Below are 19411 nucleotides of genomic sequence, written 5' to 3'. Positions count from 1 at the left end.
TTGACAGCTGCCTGAACATGAGCCAGCAGTGTGCCCAGGTGGCCAAGAAGGCCAATGGCATCCTGGCCTGCATTAGGAACAGTGTGGCCAGCAGGAGCAGGGAGGTCATTGTGCCCCTGTACTCTGCTTTGGTTAGGCCACACCTTGAGTCCTGTGTTCAGTTCTGGGCCCCTCAGTTTAAGAAGGACATTGAGACACTTGAACATGTCCAGAGAAGGGCAACAAGGCTGGGGAGAGGCCTTGAACACAAGCCCTATGAGGAGAGGCTGAGGGAGCTGGGGTTGTTTAGCCTGGAGAAGAGGAGGCTCAGGGGTGACCTCATTGCCCCCTACAACTATCTGAAAGGTGGTTGTAGCCGGGAAGGGGTTGGTCTCTTCTCCCAGGCAACCAGCACCAGAACAAGGGGACACAGTCTCAAGCTGTGCCAGGGGAGGTTTAGACTCGAGGTGAGGAGGAAGTTCTTCACCGAGCAAGTTGTTTGTCATTGGAATGTGCTGCCCAGGGAGGTGGTGGAGTCACCATCCCTGGAGGGGTTCAAGAGGAGATTGGATGTGGCACTTGGTGCCATGGTCTAGTCATGAGGTCTGTGGTGACAGGTTGGACTCGATGATCCTCGAGGTCTCTTCCAACCTTAGTTATACTGTGATACTGTATATTTCTTGTGTTGATATAATTCCTTTACAGAGACTCATTCTTTCACAAGCACACACCCTTTCCAGTGTAAATCAGTAATTGCATAGTAACAAAAATCTGTTTTTAAAGGCAATGCTGGCAAGGCTATTCAAGAATTGCACGTGGAGAGAAAACAGGGGAGCTACATCCGTTCTTACTTACATGTGCTGTTATTTCCAAAGAGCCTTTCTCCTGGTGCAAGGGCTAAAACATGGAGATATTTCACATGCCAGAAATAACACAAAGTGGTGAACACAATACACAATTGTGCATGGACATACTAATCTAAACTTTGCGTTGGCAGTGTTCATCAACGTGATGAAAGGTTCGGGTTGTAGCAAGGGCCATTCTCTTCCCTCTCCTGCCATACGCAAGTATATGTTGCTATAACTAAATGGGGGTTTTGTTAGAGTGAGCTGCAGGAACCGCTGCAGCGAACAAACGTGAAACCTCACAGTTTGGTTTGTTGTATTGTTGTTCTTTTAGTTATTTAGTCTTTAAAAAATCCTACAAATGTGTTAATTAACATCTCGGTTAGTAGCTCATGATGACTAAAGCACTTTTGAAGGAAAAAATCCACTTCCATCTGTTAATCAGTACTGTTAAAAGTAGAGTGCCGTCTAATCACATGAAATACAATTTCTTGTGATTTGTGATTTGCTTTACAGAACGTTTGACTGAAGTGTTGGCTTGAAGCTTAAAATCCAAATTATTGAATTTCCCTTTCTGTTCTTGCCTTTAAGCTGAAAATTCTGAAATGTTGCTGTGATTTTGGGCTTCAGTCTTTTCTCATTACAGATAGCCTTTTGTAGTTTCTCAGGGAACCTTAGATATTAGGTCTTCGATATGCTCCTGCAAAATGTTGTAAATGGAGCAGAATCTCTTGCCCCAGTGCTGCATGGTGTGGTAGAGTTCATTAATATGCATTAAATATACCAGACTATTATTTCTGGAAAAAGTATAGCTACCCAAGTGTTTACATTTTCATTAATGTATAGCTTACAAAATCACTTTCCTGAAAAAAACTGTGACTAGTCTTTGAAAAAAGGGGAAGTATCCCTTGAAGTTGTGGGTTGGGTTTTGATAATTTGTAGGGTACTACTGTCATAGAAGTGATCTTTGTAACTGTTTAGTCCTTATCCTAAAAGATGTGGGATTTTAGAGCCACAGATACCAAGTGCTGAAACTCAATTAATGGCTGAGAAAACTTTTTTTTTCAGTGAATTGCACTGGAGAAGACGAAATTCCACAGAGGGCCGCAGAGCAGTGCTGTGAAATGTTGTGTACATGTTGCTGTAGCAATGAGGAGCACAGGCTGAGTTCCTGATGGTTTCACGAGGGGACATCACTCTGGCACTGCCGCAGCGCTGAGATTGTTTGATCGTCCTCAACAGCAGCCTGCTGGCAGGTGCTCCTCAGTAGAGGGGAGAGTGATGTCTTCTAATCATATTTCTGTTGGCCTGCTCAATTTCTCAGACCATAAATATTCATAAAATATATCAGTCTTTTATATGCTGTCTAATATAACATTGAGAGTAATTGAGTATGTAGTAATTAGTATTTTATGTAAAGCTTGTGCAATAGCAGAATTATCTTTTTATGAAGTAGTGGCAAAAATTATTACTTAATCACTTAATCATAGAATCAACCAGGTTGGCAAAGACCTCAGAGATCATCAAGTCACAGGACAATGTAAATGATATTTTAAAAGTATATAGAGATGTGGACGTAAGCATTCTTTAGTTCTTAGACAACACCAAAGGAAGTCACAGAATTACAAAATTGTAGGGGTTGGAAGGAACATCTGGAGACGCCCAGCCCCTCTGCTAAGACAGGTTTCCCCAGGCCAGGTTGCGAAGGAAAGCTTCCAGGCAAGTTGTGAGTGTCCAGAGAAGGAGACTCCACAGCCTTTCTGGGCAGCCTGTTCTAGTGCTCTATTAACCTCAAAGTGAAGAAGTTTGTCCTTACGTTTCAGTGAAGTCTCCCGTGTTCCAGTTTACACTCATTGGCCCTTGTCCTATCACTGGGCACTGCTGAAAAGAGTCTGACCCCATACTCTTGACCTCCACCCTCATTAGGGTGCCCTAATTAGTCCTTATTTTTACATAGATATTCAATAATTTTCTATACCCTTCAAGTGAGCTATTTTATCTTCTGCATTGTCACTTGGTAATACTTTGCCCTTATGAATGGCAATCATTTTTAATAATTGGTTTCAAGTGTGTCTTAATTTTCACAAGATGATAATTGTTAGGAGCTGAAAAAGAAAAGTTAGTTTTAAAAAAAAAAAAAAAGAAAAAAAGAAAAAAAGAAAAAAGTCATCCCAGGTGTTGTGTTGTGCAAGCTTTTTTCCCAGACAGGAATTTTGCAGTACTCTGAGTTTAATCCAGATGCGGTTTAGGGAAGGACCCTTATTTGTCTTCCTGGTTTCTGGTCATATTTGGGAAGGGAGTTTTCTTGAATTTTCACTTCTAAACCTGATATCTACCTTCAGTTTTCCATTTGAATTTTAGGCTACAGTTGATGTTGAAAAACATCTGCCCCATATGGGGACAGGCTGCAGGAGCTGGGGGCTGTTCAGCCTTGGAGAAGAGAAAGCTCCATGGAGACCTTATAGCAGCTGTCCAGAATCTGAAGGAAGCTGGGAGCACTTCTTTTACATTTAAGCTGGAGGAAGGTAGAGTTAGACTGGATAATAGAAGTAAATTCTCTGCAGTGAGGGTGGTGAGACACTGGAACAGGTTGCCCCAGGAGGTTATGGATGCTCCCTCTTTGGAGGTATTCAGGGAAGGTGTCCCTGCCCGGGGAGTGGGAGGGTGGTGGGTGGTGGTGGTGGTGGAATTAGATGATCTCTAAGGTTTCTTTCAACACATATCATTCTGTTATTCTATGATTTGTGCATTAGTCTGGGAAATTATTTCAGCAAATTGTTAAAAAACTTGGTGACAATGGAGTTTTTGCCCTCTACAGCTTCTTGATCAGGGGAAGTGGAGAGGGAGGTGCTGATCTCTTCTCTTTGCTATCCAGTGACAGCATGCATGAGGATGGTTCAAAGGTGCATCAGCTGCTGCCAGCTGCTTCCTAGTGTCCAGTGCAACTGGACATTGGAAGGGACCACCAAAGGTGAAAGCTGTGAATGGTGTAGGGTCTGTGTTGTGATGAACTTACTTGGTCAGGCTAGGAGGAACATGGAGAGTGTAGAGAGATTCAGGTTTATGTCTTTGCTAGACAATATCATCTGCGCTTCACCACACCACTGTGATTTGCCTTGCCTGCAAACTGGAAAGGTACAAATGTTCTCTTACCTTAGAAAACAGAAAAACTAACTGAAACAAACCAAACCAAACACTATACTGTGCTGAAATACTGCAGGAAAAAAATAAAACAAAGGAGAATTGTATCCTAGTTGGTGACTGTCAGATACAGCAAAGGAGAGCTTAGGTACTTTTTAAGGGAAGTTGGGTATTGTTTTCTGGTTCCTGTGCCCAAAGATTTAGGCATGCATAATCACCCCATGGTCCTTTGTTGTTTGGGTTTTTTTCCATGCAGTGGATCCACGGTGGAGGTTAAACTGGGCCTGTGTAGTCTTTTGGGTGTATGCAGTAATGAGAGGAAATCCTCATAATATATCGCTAATTTTGTTTGCAGAGCAGTTGGAAAGTGTATTCAGAGAGGGAAACATACATCCCACACCTGACCTACATGGAAAGGAGAAAACTTTGGAATCAGTAAGCAAATATTGTCCAGGCTGTGAACTGACTGAGGCAGGGTCTACAGGGGAGAAGGCTCTTCAGTGATATTAGTAAAGGTTGCTTTGTATCAGGGGAACACAAGGAGATGAATGAAGGTGGGTTTGACACGGATACGGTTGTCAGTGCTTCTCTGCTGAAACTTAGTAGTAACATTTCTGAAATAAAAGGGTTTCAGAATTTAAAACACCTGAAGCAATGTAATTCTCAGTCTTCCTCGCAGATTGCTGGCGGTTTTCAAAGGCGTTTGGCATTCCATCCCTGCAATTAAATTCTGGCACAATATAGTAGAGAATCTTAAAATAAGAAATATTGGTCAATCTCTACAGCTGACTTTGCTACCAATTAGATCTGCAGTTTGTTAAATATTTTCAGTGATTTCATATTGATTCTTGATTGTGTTCTGTAGCTGCTTTTGAAATGCAGCCGGGTGGTGAGCCTCGGGCACCAGCTATGGCAGGGGTTAAGCTTTCAGGCTGTACTTCTAGGGGGGACATTTTACCAGATTTTTTTAAAAAAGAAGAAGAAGAGGGAAAAAAAAAGGTAGAAGATTCCAAACAAATGTCCAATGTGAATAATACTTATGATAGCACTTGTTTTATATATTTCAGGACTATTTGCATTGGTTAGTGAAGGCTAGTAGCTATTCTTTGCTGCTTTTTAATGTGTTCGTTATCTGTGCTCAGCTGTGTAGGTGATCAGTATTGGCTAAGCACATAGCAGTCTAATAGTTGAGTTCCTGTACATTTTGGCAAGAGATTTTCTCAAAGAAATGGATGATACCTCTTGCTTAATTCTGAAACAACACCCATCTTTGTGTCCTGCTGGAGCATGTCCAGAGAAGGGCCACGAAGATGAGCAGAGGGCTGGAGCACCTCTCCTATGAGGACAGACTGAAGGAGTTGGGGCTGTTCAGTCTGGAGAAGAGAAGGCTCCCAGGTGACCTCATTGTGGCCTTCCAGTATCTGAAGGGGGCTACAAGAAGGCTGGGGAGGGACTTCTCAGGATCTCAGGTAGTGATAGGACTAGGGGGAATGGAATGAAGCTGGAGGTGGGGAGATTCAGGCTGGATGTGAGGAGGAAGTTCTTCCCCATGAGAGTGGTGAAGTCCTGGAATGGGTTGTCCAGGGAGGTGGTTGGGGCGCTGTCCCTGGAGGTGTTTAAGGCCAGGCTGGATGAGGCTCTGGCCAGGCTGATCTGGTGTGGGGTGTCCCTGCCCATGGCAGGGGGGTTGGAGTTAGATGATCCTTGTGGTCCCTTCCAACCCTGACTGATACTACTACTATGATACTTAAGTTCTTATGTGCAAGAATTTTAGCTGAGAGCTCTTCCTATACAGGCAAACACATTTTCATGAGCAAGATGTTTAACAGTTTGTTGTGAAACAAAGTCAAATATTTTGGACTGGATCAGAAACCTTAATGGTTCTGTAAGACGGAAGCCATGTAGAGCAAGTGCATTGCTGTCAATGTGGTTGAAATGTTTTGAAGATCTATCTTTACAGATGCCTGAGGCACCAATGATGTTGGTTTGAACATTCCCTCTTCCTCCACAAACACCTGCTCCCAGTTTAGCATTACATTACCTTTACATGCCAGGGAACCTGCACTGAATTACTACAGAAAATTTTGTAAATAGTTTCACTTCTAGCTATGTCTGGCCAAGATTTGAGGATGCCCTTGAAGCATGTGGTTAATGTGACTGAATGACTTCCAAAAGATGGCAGCTGACAAGTGCTAAGTCTGCTGTGATCATGGACAGGCAAATGATCTCTTCATTCACTGAATTGCTTTGGAACAGGATGCTCAGTGTCTTTTTCTATTAGGAATCAGCATTGCCTATAGACTTGACAGGAGAAAGCTGCCTTTTTGGCATTTCTTCTGAGATTTGTGAGGTGTTGTTAATAGATGCATGAGGCAGGGCTTGTGGTGGGTGGAAGGGCAAGGCCAAGAAGCCTCCTCCCTTCCCCCTTGTAAAGTAAAAGGGAAAAAAAAATTGAAGGGAAAGGAAAAAAAAACTCGCAAGCTGAATTAGCAAAGCAGTGGAGCTATATTTACAAAGCAATGTCGGGTTTGCAGGGGATTATTTACAAATTTACAATATCTACAATATATACAAAGATATACAACAGAGTAACACAGAAATGAGAGTAAACCCCTCTCGGCAGAGAGGGGGGTTCCCCACCTCCTCTTTCCCCTCTCTCCCCCCTTTCCCCAGATTAGGTTAGAAGAGAGAGAGAGCGAAAGAAAGAAGTTAAAAGCAGTTTTGTGTTAATTGGAAGGGAGTTAGTATACAGGCCTGTTATCTGGTTTTCAAGGCCGAGGCCTTGGCAGAAAGCCCAGCACAGAAAGCTGCTGCACGGAGCAAAGACGGAAGCAAGACTGACTGAGAAGTGCTGGAAATGTCCACTTCACTCCCACTTCATAAGGTGCTTCCTCCCACTCGTCCAATGAAATTAGTTTAGACTATTCCTTCCGTTTACCAACTTCCGTCCACCATATTCCCTTTCTTAAGGGGGCAACGTCAACCGGCCACAGGGCTGAATTTCAGCAGCTTTTCCTTACACAGAGTAATGTCTGATCTTAGCATAAAAGATTTTATTTAGGATTGATGGGAAGTATTTTGTATATAGCAAGAGAAAAAATATGGAATTATAACTTTGTGAGCCTGCTGCACATGCTTTCTGTGCTGTACATGCTTTCTGTCCTGCACATGCACCATGTTGATGTGCAAGGTTTTGAATTTGACAAAGCTGGATTCTGAATCAGGAGTGTAGTAGGACAGATTGTGTTTCACATTCATTGTGTAGATTTAAAAAGAAACCTTCTATTACAGGAATTTAGCATGACAAAAGTAGTTCTGTGTGTTCCTGCGATGGAGTGGGTTCAGAGGAGGGCCAGGAAAATGGTCAGAGGTTGGAGCACCTCTGCTATGAGGACAGGCTGAGGAAGCTGGAGCTGTTCAGCCTGGGGAAGAGAAGAATCTGGGGAGACCTAAGTGCAGCCTTGCAGCACCTGAAGGGGGCTACAGGAAGGATGGGGAGAGACTGTTTGCAAAGGCCTGCAAGGACAGGACCAAGGGCAATAGCTTCAAACTAGAGAAGAGCAGATTTAGATTGGATGTTAGGAAGAAGTTCTGCACCATGAGGGTGGTGGAACACTTCAACAAGTTGCCCAGGGAGGTGGTTGAGGCCCCGTCCCTGGACATATTCAAGGTGAGGCTGGACAGGGTTCTGGGCAACCTGATCTAGTGGAGATGTCCCTGCTGACTGCAGGGGATTGGACTGGATGAGCTTTGGAGGTCCCTTCCAGCCTGGACCATTCTCTTATTCTATGAAATCCTTTGCTTGTTATAAAGATGTTAACAGTTTTGTAGGTTAAAAATATTTGAAGTTTGCTGTTGTATTGGTTTGATCTATGTCTGTGAATCTCTCTGAAGCTGCATCTGAGTGGCAAAAGCCCAGGACACCTCTATAAGCTTCAGTGTGTGATCATGTACTTGCTTTTGATTTTTTTTTTGAGTCACTAGGTCGCTGTGGACCTTGAGGCCCTCAGGGTGGCCACAGAGGAGCTCAAGGTGGCCACAAAGACCTCAAGGTGGCCACAAAGACCTCAGGGTGGCCACCAAGGAGCTCCAAGTGGCCACCAAGCAGCTCCAAGTGGCCACAGGGAGCTCAGGAGAGACCCCGGGGGAGGTCGCTGTGGACCTCGAGGCCCTCAGGGTGGCCACAGAGGAGCTCAAGGTGGCCACAAAGACCTCAAGGTGGCCACAAAGACCTCAGGGTGGCCACCAAGGAGCTCCAAGTGGCCACCAAGCAGCTCCAAGTGGCCACAGGGAGCTCAGGAGAGACCCCGGGGGAGGTCGCTGTGGACCTCGAGGCCCTCAGGGTGGCCACAAAGAGCTCAAAGTGGCCACCAAGGAGCTCCAAGTGGCCACAAAGACCTCAAAGTGGCCACCAAGAGCTCAAGGGGGCCACTAAGGAGCTCCAGGTGGCCACCAGCAGCTCCCTCTCCCCTTTCCCCCCCCCAGGCCGGCGGCTGTGCGAGGTCTACGCAGCGGTGCTGGAGGCGGCGCGCAAGCAGCGGCCTGAGCTGCTGCCCAAGCTCACCAAGAACCTGGGGTGAGGAAGAGGAGGAGGAGGAAGAGCAAGAGGAAGACCTCTGGGAGCCTCTCCCCTCCCTCCTGAGGCCTTCTCCCCCTCTCCTCCCCCCCTCCAGGTTCGCCATGGGCATCGAGTTCTGGGAGGGCTCCCTGGTGATCAACAGCAAGAACCAGCACAGGCTGAAGAAGGGTGAGGAGGGACTGGGAGTGATGTGGGGGGCACTGGGAGGGGGTTTGGGGGGATTGGGAGGCACTGGGGGGGACTGGGAAGGGGGTTGGGGGGGCTGAGATGGACTGGGAGCAACTTGGGGGGCACCGGGAGGGGGTTTGGGGGCACTGAGTGGCATTGGGGGGGACTGGGGAGGGGATTGGGGAGGACTGGGGGGGACCTGGGGGGCACTGGGAGCCATTGAAAGGGGATTGGGGGGCACTGGGAATGATCTAGGGGGGACTGGGAGGGACCCGGGGGGGATTTGGAGGCACTGGGAGGGACTGGGAGCAACTTGGGGGGCACTGGGAGGGGGTCTGGGGGCACTGGGAGCCATTGAGAGGGGATTGGGGGGGACTGGGAGGGGGTTGGGAGCACTGGGGAGTCTGGGAGGGGATGGAGAGAGACTGGGGAGGGGGTTGGGGGGACTGGGAGGCAATGGAAGGGGACTGGGAAGGGGGCTGGGGGGCCTGGGATGGACTGGGGGGGGGGTTGGGGGGGTCTAGGGGAGACTGGGAGGGGATTGGGAGGCACTGGGAGAGGGGTGAGGAGGACTGCTGGTACTGGAAGGCCCTGGGAGGGGATGGGGAGGGGTTTGGGGGGCACTGGAAGGGGATGGGGAAGGGGGGGACCTGGGGGGGACTGGGAGCAACCTGGGGGGCACTGGGAGGGGGTTGGGGGGGACTGGGGGGCACTGGGAGGGGATTGGGAGCAACCTGGGGGGGACTGGGAGGGGGTTTGGGGGCACTGGGAGGGACTGAAAGCTACTGGGAGGGGGTGGGGGGGGGACTGGGCTGTTTTGGTTTCAGATCTATCGTAGGCTGCAAATGGGAACTGCAAGAGGGGGTTGGGGGCACTGGGAGGCACCTGAGGGGCACTGAGTGGCATTGGGAGGGGATGGGGAGGTCAAAAGTGCAGGTTTTGTCTGTCCTGATGGAGAGACAAACGAACTCACTGCTGAAAATTTATAACCAGTTTATTATAAAATAAAGGCAACACAGCGCTGGGCGCAGAGAGAGCTTGCTAGAGGCGCACCCCCACAACACGAGGTGAACTGATATAGACGGCAAACAGACATATTAATATATTAAACCGTACATATTCATATAGTCCCCAGCACGCTCCCACCCCTCTCCATCAGGACAGACAAAACATGCACTTTTGACCTGGCCAGTCTTTAGACCTGTTGGCCCCTCCCCTTTCTCTCCCCATAGCCCACACAATAAAGACCATCAGCCCAACGATCGGCCCCGCCCGGTCCCCAGTAATTCCCCTTGCGAAAGCCAAATATTATAACCAGTTTCTCACAACATCCTCTGATACAACTTGAGGCCATTTCCTCACATGGGAGGACACAATGAACACCAGAGTGAGTCCCCCCGATGCTGGGAGACCCCAAAATCTAAGATCCCGCAATTCCACTGAAGACACCAGATGAAGGGGGGAACACACCGAGAATTGACGAGAGCAACAGACAGAAGAGATGGGTGATTGCCAGTGCTAAATGCGCTGACTGCAAGTGATCTCGGGGCTGTCAGGCCTGGGAGCCATGCTCGGCGATGCAGAGCTCTGTGTCTCCTGCGCGGCGGCGTTTGGATCAATAAATCATTAATATCGTTATTGCCTCCCCGCCTCCTCCTTTGGCAGCAGGGGGCCAGGGTGCTGCTGGGACAGGACAGCTCCAAGGCAGGACAGCCCCAGGCGCGGCAGGGGGCCGGGGGCACAGCCGGGCGGGGGAGGCAGGGGCGGCCCTGCGATGTGCCGAGCGGCTGCGAGAGCTCTGAGGGACGGGGAAGAGCGATGGGGGGGGGGCGGCTCGGAGGCGGGGCTGCTCTGAGCACCGCGGCAGGGCCGGGGCCGGGGTCTGTGCGCCCCGGGGCTCCCCGCCCCAGCGCTCTGCCGCACCGCAGCGCTCGGCGCCGGCCGCTGCCCCTCCAGCCCGGGCTCGGGGCAGAGGCGCTCGGCCCTGTGCTCTTTAACATCTTTATTGATGATCTGGATGAGGGCATTGAGTCCATCATCAGTAAATTTGCTGACGACACCAAGCTGGGGGCAAGAGTTGATCTGCTGGAGGGTAGAGAAGCTCTGCAGAGGGACCTCGATAGTCTGGACAGATGGGCAGAATCCAACGGCATGAGATTTAACGCATCCAAGTGCCGGGTTCTGCACATTGGCCACAACAACCCTATGCAGTGCTACAGGCTGGGGTCAGAGTGGCTGGAGAGCAGCCAGGCAGAAAGGGACCTGGGGGTACTGGTCGATGGTAGGCTGAACATGAGCCTGCAGTGTGCCCAGGCAGCCAAGAGGGCCAATGGCATCCTGGCCTGCATCAGGAACAGTGTGGCCAGCAGGAGCAGGGAGGTCATTCTGCCCCTGTACACTGCACTGGTTAGGCCACACCTCGAGTACTGTGTCCAGTTCTGGGCCCCTCAGTTTAGGAAGGATGTTGACTTGCTGGAACGAGTCCAGAGGAGAGCAACAAAGTTGGTGAGGGGTTTGGAACACAAGCCCTATGAGGAGAGGCTGAGGGAGCTGGGGTTGCTCAGCCTGGAGAAGAGGAGACTCAGGGGTGACCTTATCACTCTCTACAACTACCTGAAGGGAGGTTGTAGACAGGCGGATGATGGTCTCTTCTCCCAGGCACCCAGTACCAGAACAAGAGGACACAGTCTCAGGCTGCGCCAGGGGAGGTTCAGGTTGGATGTTAGGAAGAAGTTCTATACAGAAAGAGTGATTGCGCTATGGAATGGGCTGCCCGGGGAGGTGGTGGAGTCACCGTCATTGAAGGTGTTCCGGAGGAGACTTGATGGGGTGCTTGGTGCCATGGGTTAGCTGTTTGGGTGGGTTGGATTGGTTGATGGGTTGGACACGATGATCTGGAAGGTCTCTTCCAACCTGGCTTGGTTTATTCTAATAAAGGTTTATTCTAAAGAGAGCGCAACCCCGGCCTGCGGCCGCGGAGTGCGGAGACGGCGCTGGGGCAGAGCTCCGGCGCTGAGCTCTGGCAAGCCCGCGGAGCGCCCTGAGGCAGGGCCCGGCCAGATGCGGGAGAGGGAGTAGAGGGGTCTCGAGCAGGGGGGGCCTGCGGTGTGCCGAGCGTCTGTGAGAGCTCTCAGGGACAAGGAAGAGCGCTGGGGGGGGCGGCTCGGAGGCGGGGCTGCTGTGAGCACTGCGGCGGGGCCGGGGCCGGGGTCTGTGCGCCCCGGGGCTCCCCGCCCCAGCGCTCTGCCGCACCGCAGCGCTCGGCACCAGCCGCTGCCCCTCCGGCCCGGGGTCGGGGCAGAGGCGCTCGGCTCTGCCGCGAGAGCTCAACCCCAGCCTGCGACCGCGGAGTGTGGAGACAGCGCTGGGGCAGAGCTCCGGAGCTGAGCTCTGGCAAGCCCGCGGAGCGCCCTGAGGCAGGGCCCGGCCAGGTTTGCCATCTGATCTAATTTCTGGAGGCAGTCGAAATGAGTATTTGAATTCTGCTCTACCTCTTTCCTCTGCTGAGATACAGGGTGGTCCACACGGCTGCAAAATGCTTGATTTCGAGATTGATCGAAACTAATGAAAACATTGTTGGGGTAAAACCTAAAGGGAAAAGCCTAGCAACAAATTGCATTTGCCATCTCATCTAACTTCTGCAGGCAGTCAAAACGAGCATTTGAATTCTGCCCTCCTTCCTGTGCTGAGATACATGCTTTATTCTGCAGTTGCAAACAGCAATTTTGAGACAATTCGCATAGCAGCAAAACATTGTTGGGGTAAAACCTAAAGGGAAAAGGATAGCGCGAAATTCCATTTGCCATCTCATCTAACTTCTGGAGACAGACAAAATGATCCTTAGAATTCTGCCCTACCTCTTTCCTGTGCTGACATATAGGGTGGCCCACACTGCTGCAAAATGCTTGATTTCGACATTAATCGAAAGTAATGAAAACATTGTTGGGATAAAACCTAAAGGGAAAAGCCTAGCACCAAATTGCATTTGCCATCTGATCTAACTTCCGGAGGCAGTCAAAAATGAGCATTTGAATTCTGCTCTAACACTTTCCTCTGCTGAGATACATGCTTTACTCTGCAGTTGCAAACAGCACTTCTCAGACAATTCAAATAGAAGGAAAACATTGTTGGGGTAAAACCTAAAGGGAAAAGCCTAGCACCAAATTGCATTTGCCATCTGATCTAACTTCCGGAGACAGTCAAAATGATCCTTAGAATTGTGGCCTCTTTCCTGTGCTGAGATACAGGATGGCCCACACTTCTGCAAAATTCTTGATATCGAGATTAATCGAAACTAATGAAAACATTGTTGGGGTAAAACCTAAAGGGAAAAGTGTAGCACCAAATTGCATTTGCCATCTGATCTAACTTCTGGAGACAGTCAGAATGATCCTTAGAATTCTGCCCTACCACTTTCCTCTGCTGAGATACATGCTTTACTCTGCAGCTGCATACAGAACTTCTGAGACATTTCGAACAGAAGCCAAACATTGTTGGGGAAAACCTAAAGGGAAAAGCCTAGCACCAAATTTCATTTGCCATCTGATCTAACTTCCGTAGACAGTCAAAATGATCCTTAGAATTCTGCCCTAGCTCTTTCCTCGGCTGAGATACAGGGTGGTCCACACTGCTGCAAAATGCTTGATTTCGAGATTGATCAGAACTAATGAAAACATTGTTGGGGTAAAACCTAAAGGGAAAAGCCTAGCACCAAATTGCATTTGCCTTCTGATCTAATGTCTGGAGACAGTCAAAATGAGTATTTGAATTCTTCCCTAACACTTTGTGGTGGGTTTGGAAGGGTAAGGCCAAGAAGCCTCCTGCCTTCCCCCTTGTAAAGTAAAGGGAAAGAAAAATTGAAGGGAAAGGAAAAAAAAAACTCGCAAGCTGAATTAGCAAAGCAGTGGAGCTATATTTACAAAGCAATGTAGGGTTTGCAGGGGAATATTTACAAATTTACAGTATCTACAATATATACAAAGATATACAACAGAGTAACACAGAAATGAGAGTGACCCCCCTCAAGGCAGAGGGGGTTCCCCACCTCCGCTCTCCCCTCTCTCCCCCCCCTTTCCCAGAATGGGATAGAAAGAGAAAGAAGAGAGAGGAAAAAAAAAATGTTAGAAGCAGTTTGTGTTAATTGGAAAGGAGTTAATACAGGCCTGGTATCTTGTTTTCAAGGCCGAGGCCTTGGCAGAAAGCCCAGCACAGAGACAGAGCTGCTTCACGAAGAAAAGACGGAAGCAAGACTGACAGAGAAGTGCTGGAAATGTCCAGTTCACTCCCAGTTCCGAAGGTGCTTCCTCCCACTCTCCCAATGAAATTAGTTTAGACTATTCCTTCCGTTTACCAACTTCCATCCACCATATTCCCTTTCTTAAGGGGGCAACGTCAACCGGCCACGCACTTTCCTCTCCTGAGATACATGCTTTACTCTGCAGCTGCATACAGCATTTCTGAGACAATTCGAACAGAAGCAAAACATTGTTGGGGCAAAACCTAAAGGGAAAAGCCTAGCACCAAATTGCATTTGCCATCTGATCTAACTTCTGGAGGCAGTCAAAATGAGTGTTTGAATTCTGCCCTAACACTTTCCTCTGATGAGATGCAGGGTGGTCCACACTGCTGCAAAATGCTTGATATCGAGATTGATCGAAACTGATGAAAACATTGTTGGGGTAAAACCTTAGCGGAAAAGCCTAGCACCAAAATTCATTTGCCATCTGATCTAACTTCTGGAGACTGTCAAAATGAGTATTTGAATTGTGCCCTAGCTCTTTCCTCTGATGAGATGCAGGGTGGTCCACACTGCTGCAAAATGCTTGATTTCGAGATTGATCGAAACTAATGAAAACATTGCTGGGGTGAAACCTAAAGGGAAAAGCCTAGCACCAAATTGCATTTGCCATCTGATCTAACTTTTGGTGACAGTCAAAATGATCCTTAGAATTCTGCCCTACCTCTTTGCTCTGCTGAGATACAGGGTGGTCCACACTGCATCAAAATGCTTGATTTCGAGATTGATCGAAACTAATGAAAACATTGTTGGGGTAAAACCTAAAGGAAAAGCCTAGCACCAAATTGCATTTGCCATCTGATCTAACTTCTGGAGACAGTCAAAATGATCCTTAGAATTCTGCCCTAACTCTTTCCTCTGCTGAGATACAGGGTAGTCCACACTGCTGCAAAATGCTTGATTTCCAGACTGATCGAAACTAATGAAAACATTGTTGGGGTAAAACCTTAGCGGAAAAGCCTAGCACCAAAATGCATTTGCCATCTGATCTAACTTCTGGAGACTGTCAAAATGAGTATTTGAATTGTGCCCTAGCTCTTTCCTCTGCTGAGATACAGGGTGGTCCACACTGCTGCAAAATGCTTGATTTCCAGATTGATCGAAACTAATGAAAACATTGTTGGGGCAATCCTAAAGGGAAAAGCCTGGCACCAAATTGCATATGCCATCTGATCTAACTTCTGGAGACAGTCAAAATGATCCTTAGAATTCTGCCCTACCTCTTTCCTCTGGTGAGATACAGGGTGGTCCACACTGCTGCACAATGCTTGATTTCGAGATTGATCAAAACTAATGAAAACATTGTTGGGGTAAAACCTAAAGGGAAAAGCCTAGCACCAAATTGCATTTGCCATCTGATCAGTGGAATGCACTGAATTTCACCATTCTCTTGCATTACCCAATAAGTGTGACCCGGACCTTCAGCTGAAACCACCCCTCGGACAGGTTTAGCCTCTCCTGAGGGCGAAAATACCCAAACAGTTTTACCTAAAAGAGTCTTCTCTCTAATAACAGGAAGTCTATCACCTTCTACTTTCCGTAGCAAATCTGAATGTGCAGGTCCAGCTCGGTTCACTGAACCTCTACTATTTACCAGCCAGGTTGCTTGTGCTAAATGCTTTTCCCAGTTTTTCAAAGATCCACCTCCCATGGCTTTGAGAGTGGTCTTCAACAAACCGTTGTAGCGTTCAATCTTCCCTGAAGCTGGTGCATAGTAGGGAATGTGGAATATCCACTCAATACCGTGCTCTTTTGCCCAGCTCTTTACAAGGTTGTTCTTGAAATGAGTTCCGTTGTCTAACTAAATCCTCTCTGGAGTTCCGTGTCTCCACAGGATCTGTCTCTCCAGACCGAGAATGGTGTTGCGTGCAGTTGCATGTGGAACTGGATAAGTTTCCAACCATCCAGTGTTTGCCTCTACCATAGTAAGCACATATTGCTTACCAGAACGAGAACGTGGTAGAGTGATGTAGTCAATCTGCCAAGCTTCACCATACTTGTACTTGGACCATCTGTCACCATACCACAAGGGCTTAAGTCGTTTTGCCTGCTTAATAGCAGCACAAATGTCACAGTCATGGATGACTTGCGTGATAGCATCCATGGAAATGTCTATGGATCTGTCACGAGCCCATTGGTATGTTGCATCTCTGCCTTGATGTCCTGACGAATCGTGAGCCCACCGAGCTAAGAATATCTCACCTCGGTGTTTCCAGTCGAGATCAAGATTAGAGTCCATGTCTACTTGAGAAACTCTTGCAGCTAGATCTGCCTGATGGTTGTGTTGCTGTTCCTCAGTAGCTTTGCTCTTAGGAATGTGAGCATCGATGTGTCTCACTTTCACTGGAATTCTCTCGATTCGATCAGCAATGTCCTGCCATAGGTTGGCTGCCCAAATGGGTTTTCCTTTTCTCTGCCAGCCACTCTTCCTCCAGTTCTTTAGCCAACCCCATAGAGCATTGGCTACCATCCATGAGTCGGTGTAGAGATAAAGCTTTGGCCATCTCTCACGTTCAGCCACGTCGAGAGCTCGCTGGACAGCTTTTACCTCTGCGAACTGACTGGATTCTCCTTCTCCATCTTTCGCCTCTGCAACTCGGCGTGTTGGACTCCACACTGCAGACTTCCACCTTCGCTTGTTCCCAACAAGACGACAGGAACCGTCTGTGAACAAAGCATATTTCTTTTCATCATCAGAGAGGTCATTGTAAGGAGGAGCTTCCTCAGCACGAGTTACTTTCTCCTCTGGAGGTTTAGCACAGTTGATGCCTTCAGGCCAACTTGAGATCACCTCCACTAGACCAGGTCTTTCAAGATTTCCCATTCGAGCTCTCTGTGTTATCAGAGCCATCCACTTAGACCATGTTGAGTCTGTGGCATGATGTGGTGTGGATCCTTTGCCTTTGAACATCCAATTCAAAACTGGTAATCTGGGAGCTAAAAGAAGTTGTGATTCAGTTCCAATTACTTCAGAAGATGCCTTTGCTCCTTCATAGGCAGCTAAAATTTCTTTCTCTGTTGGAGTATAATTAGCCTCTGAACCTCTGTAACCTCGACTCCAGAAACCAAGAGGTCGTCCACGTGTCTCACCTGGAGCTTTTTGCCACAAGCACCAGGTTGGACCATTGTCACTTGCAGCCGTGTACAAAATGTTCTTAATGTCTGGACCATCTCGGACAGGTCCCAGACCCATTGCTTGAACTACCTCTTGTTTTATCTGGTCAAAGGCTGCTTGTTGTTCAGGTCCCCAGTGGAAATGGTTTCTCTTTTGAGTTACATCATACAGAGGTTTCACAATCTGACTGTATCCAGGAATGTGCAGTCTCCAAAATCCCACTATCCCCAAGAAACGTAGGGTCTCTTGCTTGTTTGTGGGACTTGCCATGGTAGATACTCTATTTACCACATCCACTGGAATGTGTCGGCGTCCAACCTGCCATCGCACTCCCAGAAACTGAATTTCTGTGGTAGGTCCTTTTACCTTGTCTCGCTTGATGGCAAAACCTGCATTAAGAAGAATGTCAATGATTTTGTTACCTTTCTCGAAGACTTCCTCAGCAGTTTTACCCCAGACGATGATATCATCGATGAACTGGATGTGTTCTGGAGCACCGCCTTTCTCCAGAGCATCGTGGATCACTGCATGACAGATGCTTGAGCTGTGGATCCAGCCCATTGGCAGCCTGTTGAAAGTGTACTGGATTCCTCTCCAGGTGAAAGCAAACTGAGGCCTGCATTCCTCTGCTATGGGAATAGAGAAAAATGTGTTAGCAATGTCTATGGTAGCATACCATTTGGCCTCTTTGGATTCCAGCTCATACTGGAGTTCCATCATGTCTGGTACTGCTGCACTCATAGGTGGTGTCACTTCATTCAGGGCTCGGTAGTCTACTGTCAGACGCCAGTCTCCATTCTGCTTCCGCACAGGCCACACTGGACTGTTGTAAGGTGAATGAGTTTTGCTGCTGACTTTTTGACTCTCCAACTGACGAATCAGATTCTGAATGGGCAACAAAGAGTCACGGTTGGTTCTGTATTGTCTGTGATGCACAGTCTGAGAAGCAACCGGCAATTTAATGTCCTGTATCTTATGTTGTCCCACAACTGCAGATTCAACAGAAAGTTCAGGTCTGGCAGACAGCTTCAATTTTTGTCCATCAATTTCTATAGAAGCTACTCCAAAAGCCCATTTGTAACCTCTAGGGTCTTTGAAACGCCCTTCTCTCAGAAAATCAATTCCCACTATACAAGGTGCGGCAGGTCCGGTCACAACTGTATGCTTCCTCCATTGTTTACCAGTTAAACTTATATTAACCTCTACCTTACTTAACTCTTGAGATCCACCAGTGACTCCCAGAATAGTTATAGACTCTGATCCCTGATAATTTGATGGTATTATGGTGCACTGAGCTCCTGTGTCAACCAAGGCCCTGTACTTCCGAAATTGTGAAGTGCCAGGCCACTGGATGTACACATCCCAATAGATTCTGTTATCTCTGTTATCCCTCTCCTCCCCCTGGCGGGAGGCAGGGCACCCCTAGTTATGGGGAACATGCGCACATGTGCATTGCACATAGTTTGCAGGGTTATAACTTTGCATGTTATAACTGGAGCCACTGTTGGAGCCATAAGAGTCGTTCTGGGGAACTGTGGAAGTAACAGCTACCCTTCTGGTATTGCTACCTCGGGTTCTGCCACTTTGCAATTCCCTCAGTCTCCTGAAAAGATTAGAAGTTGGTTGGCCATCCCAGCGGTTCATGTTCTCACCAAACTGATCACGCAGAGTTATCCAAATAGTTCTACGTGATTGTCTTGGTGGTCTGTTTTGGAATGACCTGTTTTGGAATGTCCTGCTCTGGAATGACCTCCTTGGAGGACGTGTATTCCTCACAGATGAGACTTGTACCCACCTGGAGGAAGAATTGAAATTATCCCTTTGTGCCAATTGGGATATGGAATCTTTCAGATCCTTCATGCAATTCTCAATTTTTCCAGACAGAGTTTCAATGGCTGAAACCAAAGAACCACGTGTCATGCTATCCTCCAATTGTCTCATTTGATCACTGAATTGGCCAACCGTAGGAGAAGCTCCACCATAACTTCTTGACACAATTCTGCTTGCCAGAATGTTTGCATAATTAGAAGGAGCAAGCTTGATGATCTTTTTAGCAAGACCAATACCCACAGGAATGTCATCAGGATTCAGAGTTTCATGTTCACCATAGAGTAGCTCTCTAACAGCAAATTCTCTCAAGCGCTTAATTCCCTCATCTATGGTAGTCCAGGGTTTAGGATTCCATGGAAGGTCATCTCGGGAAGGATATCTCAGGGCAACCGCCATTAAAAGGCGTATCCACAGATTAACCTTACCGAGAGCTTCGCCTAGATGTCTATCTATTCCAT

The sequence above is a fragment of the Melanerpes formicivorus genome, unplaced genomic scaffold (assembly GCF_026170545.1).
Source record: "Melanerpes formicivorus ecotype bairdi unplaced genomic scaffold, bMelFor1.0.p_v2 SCAF_9, whole genome shotgun sequence".
Taxonomy (NCBI): Eukaryota; Metazoa; Chordata; class Aves; order Piciformes; family Picidae; genus Melanerpes; species Melanerpes formicivorus.
The sequence above is the reverse complement of the archived record's forward strand: the minus strand, read 5'-3'. Positions refer to the sequence as shown.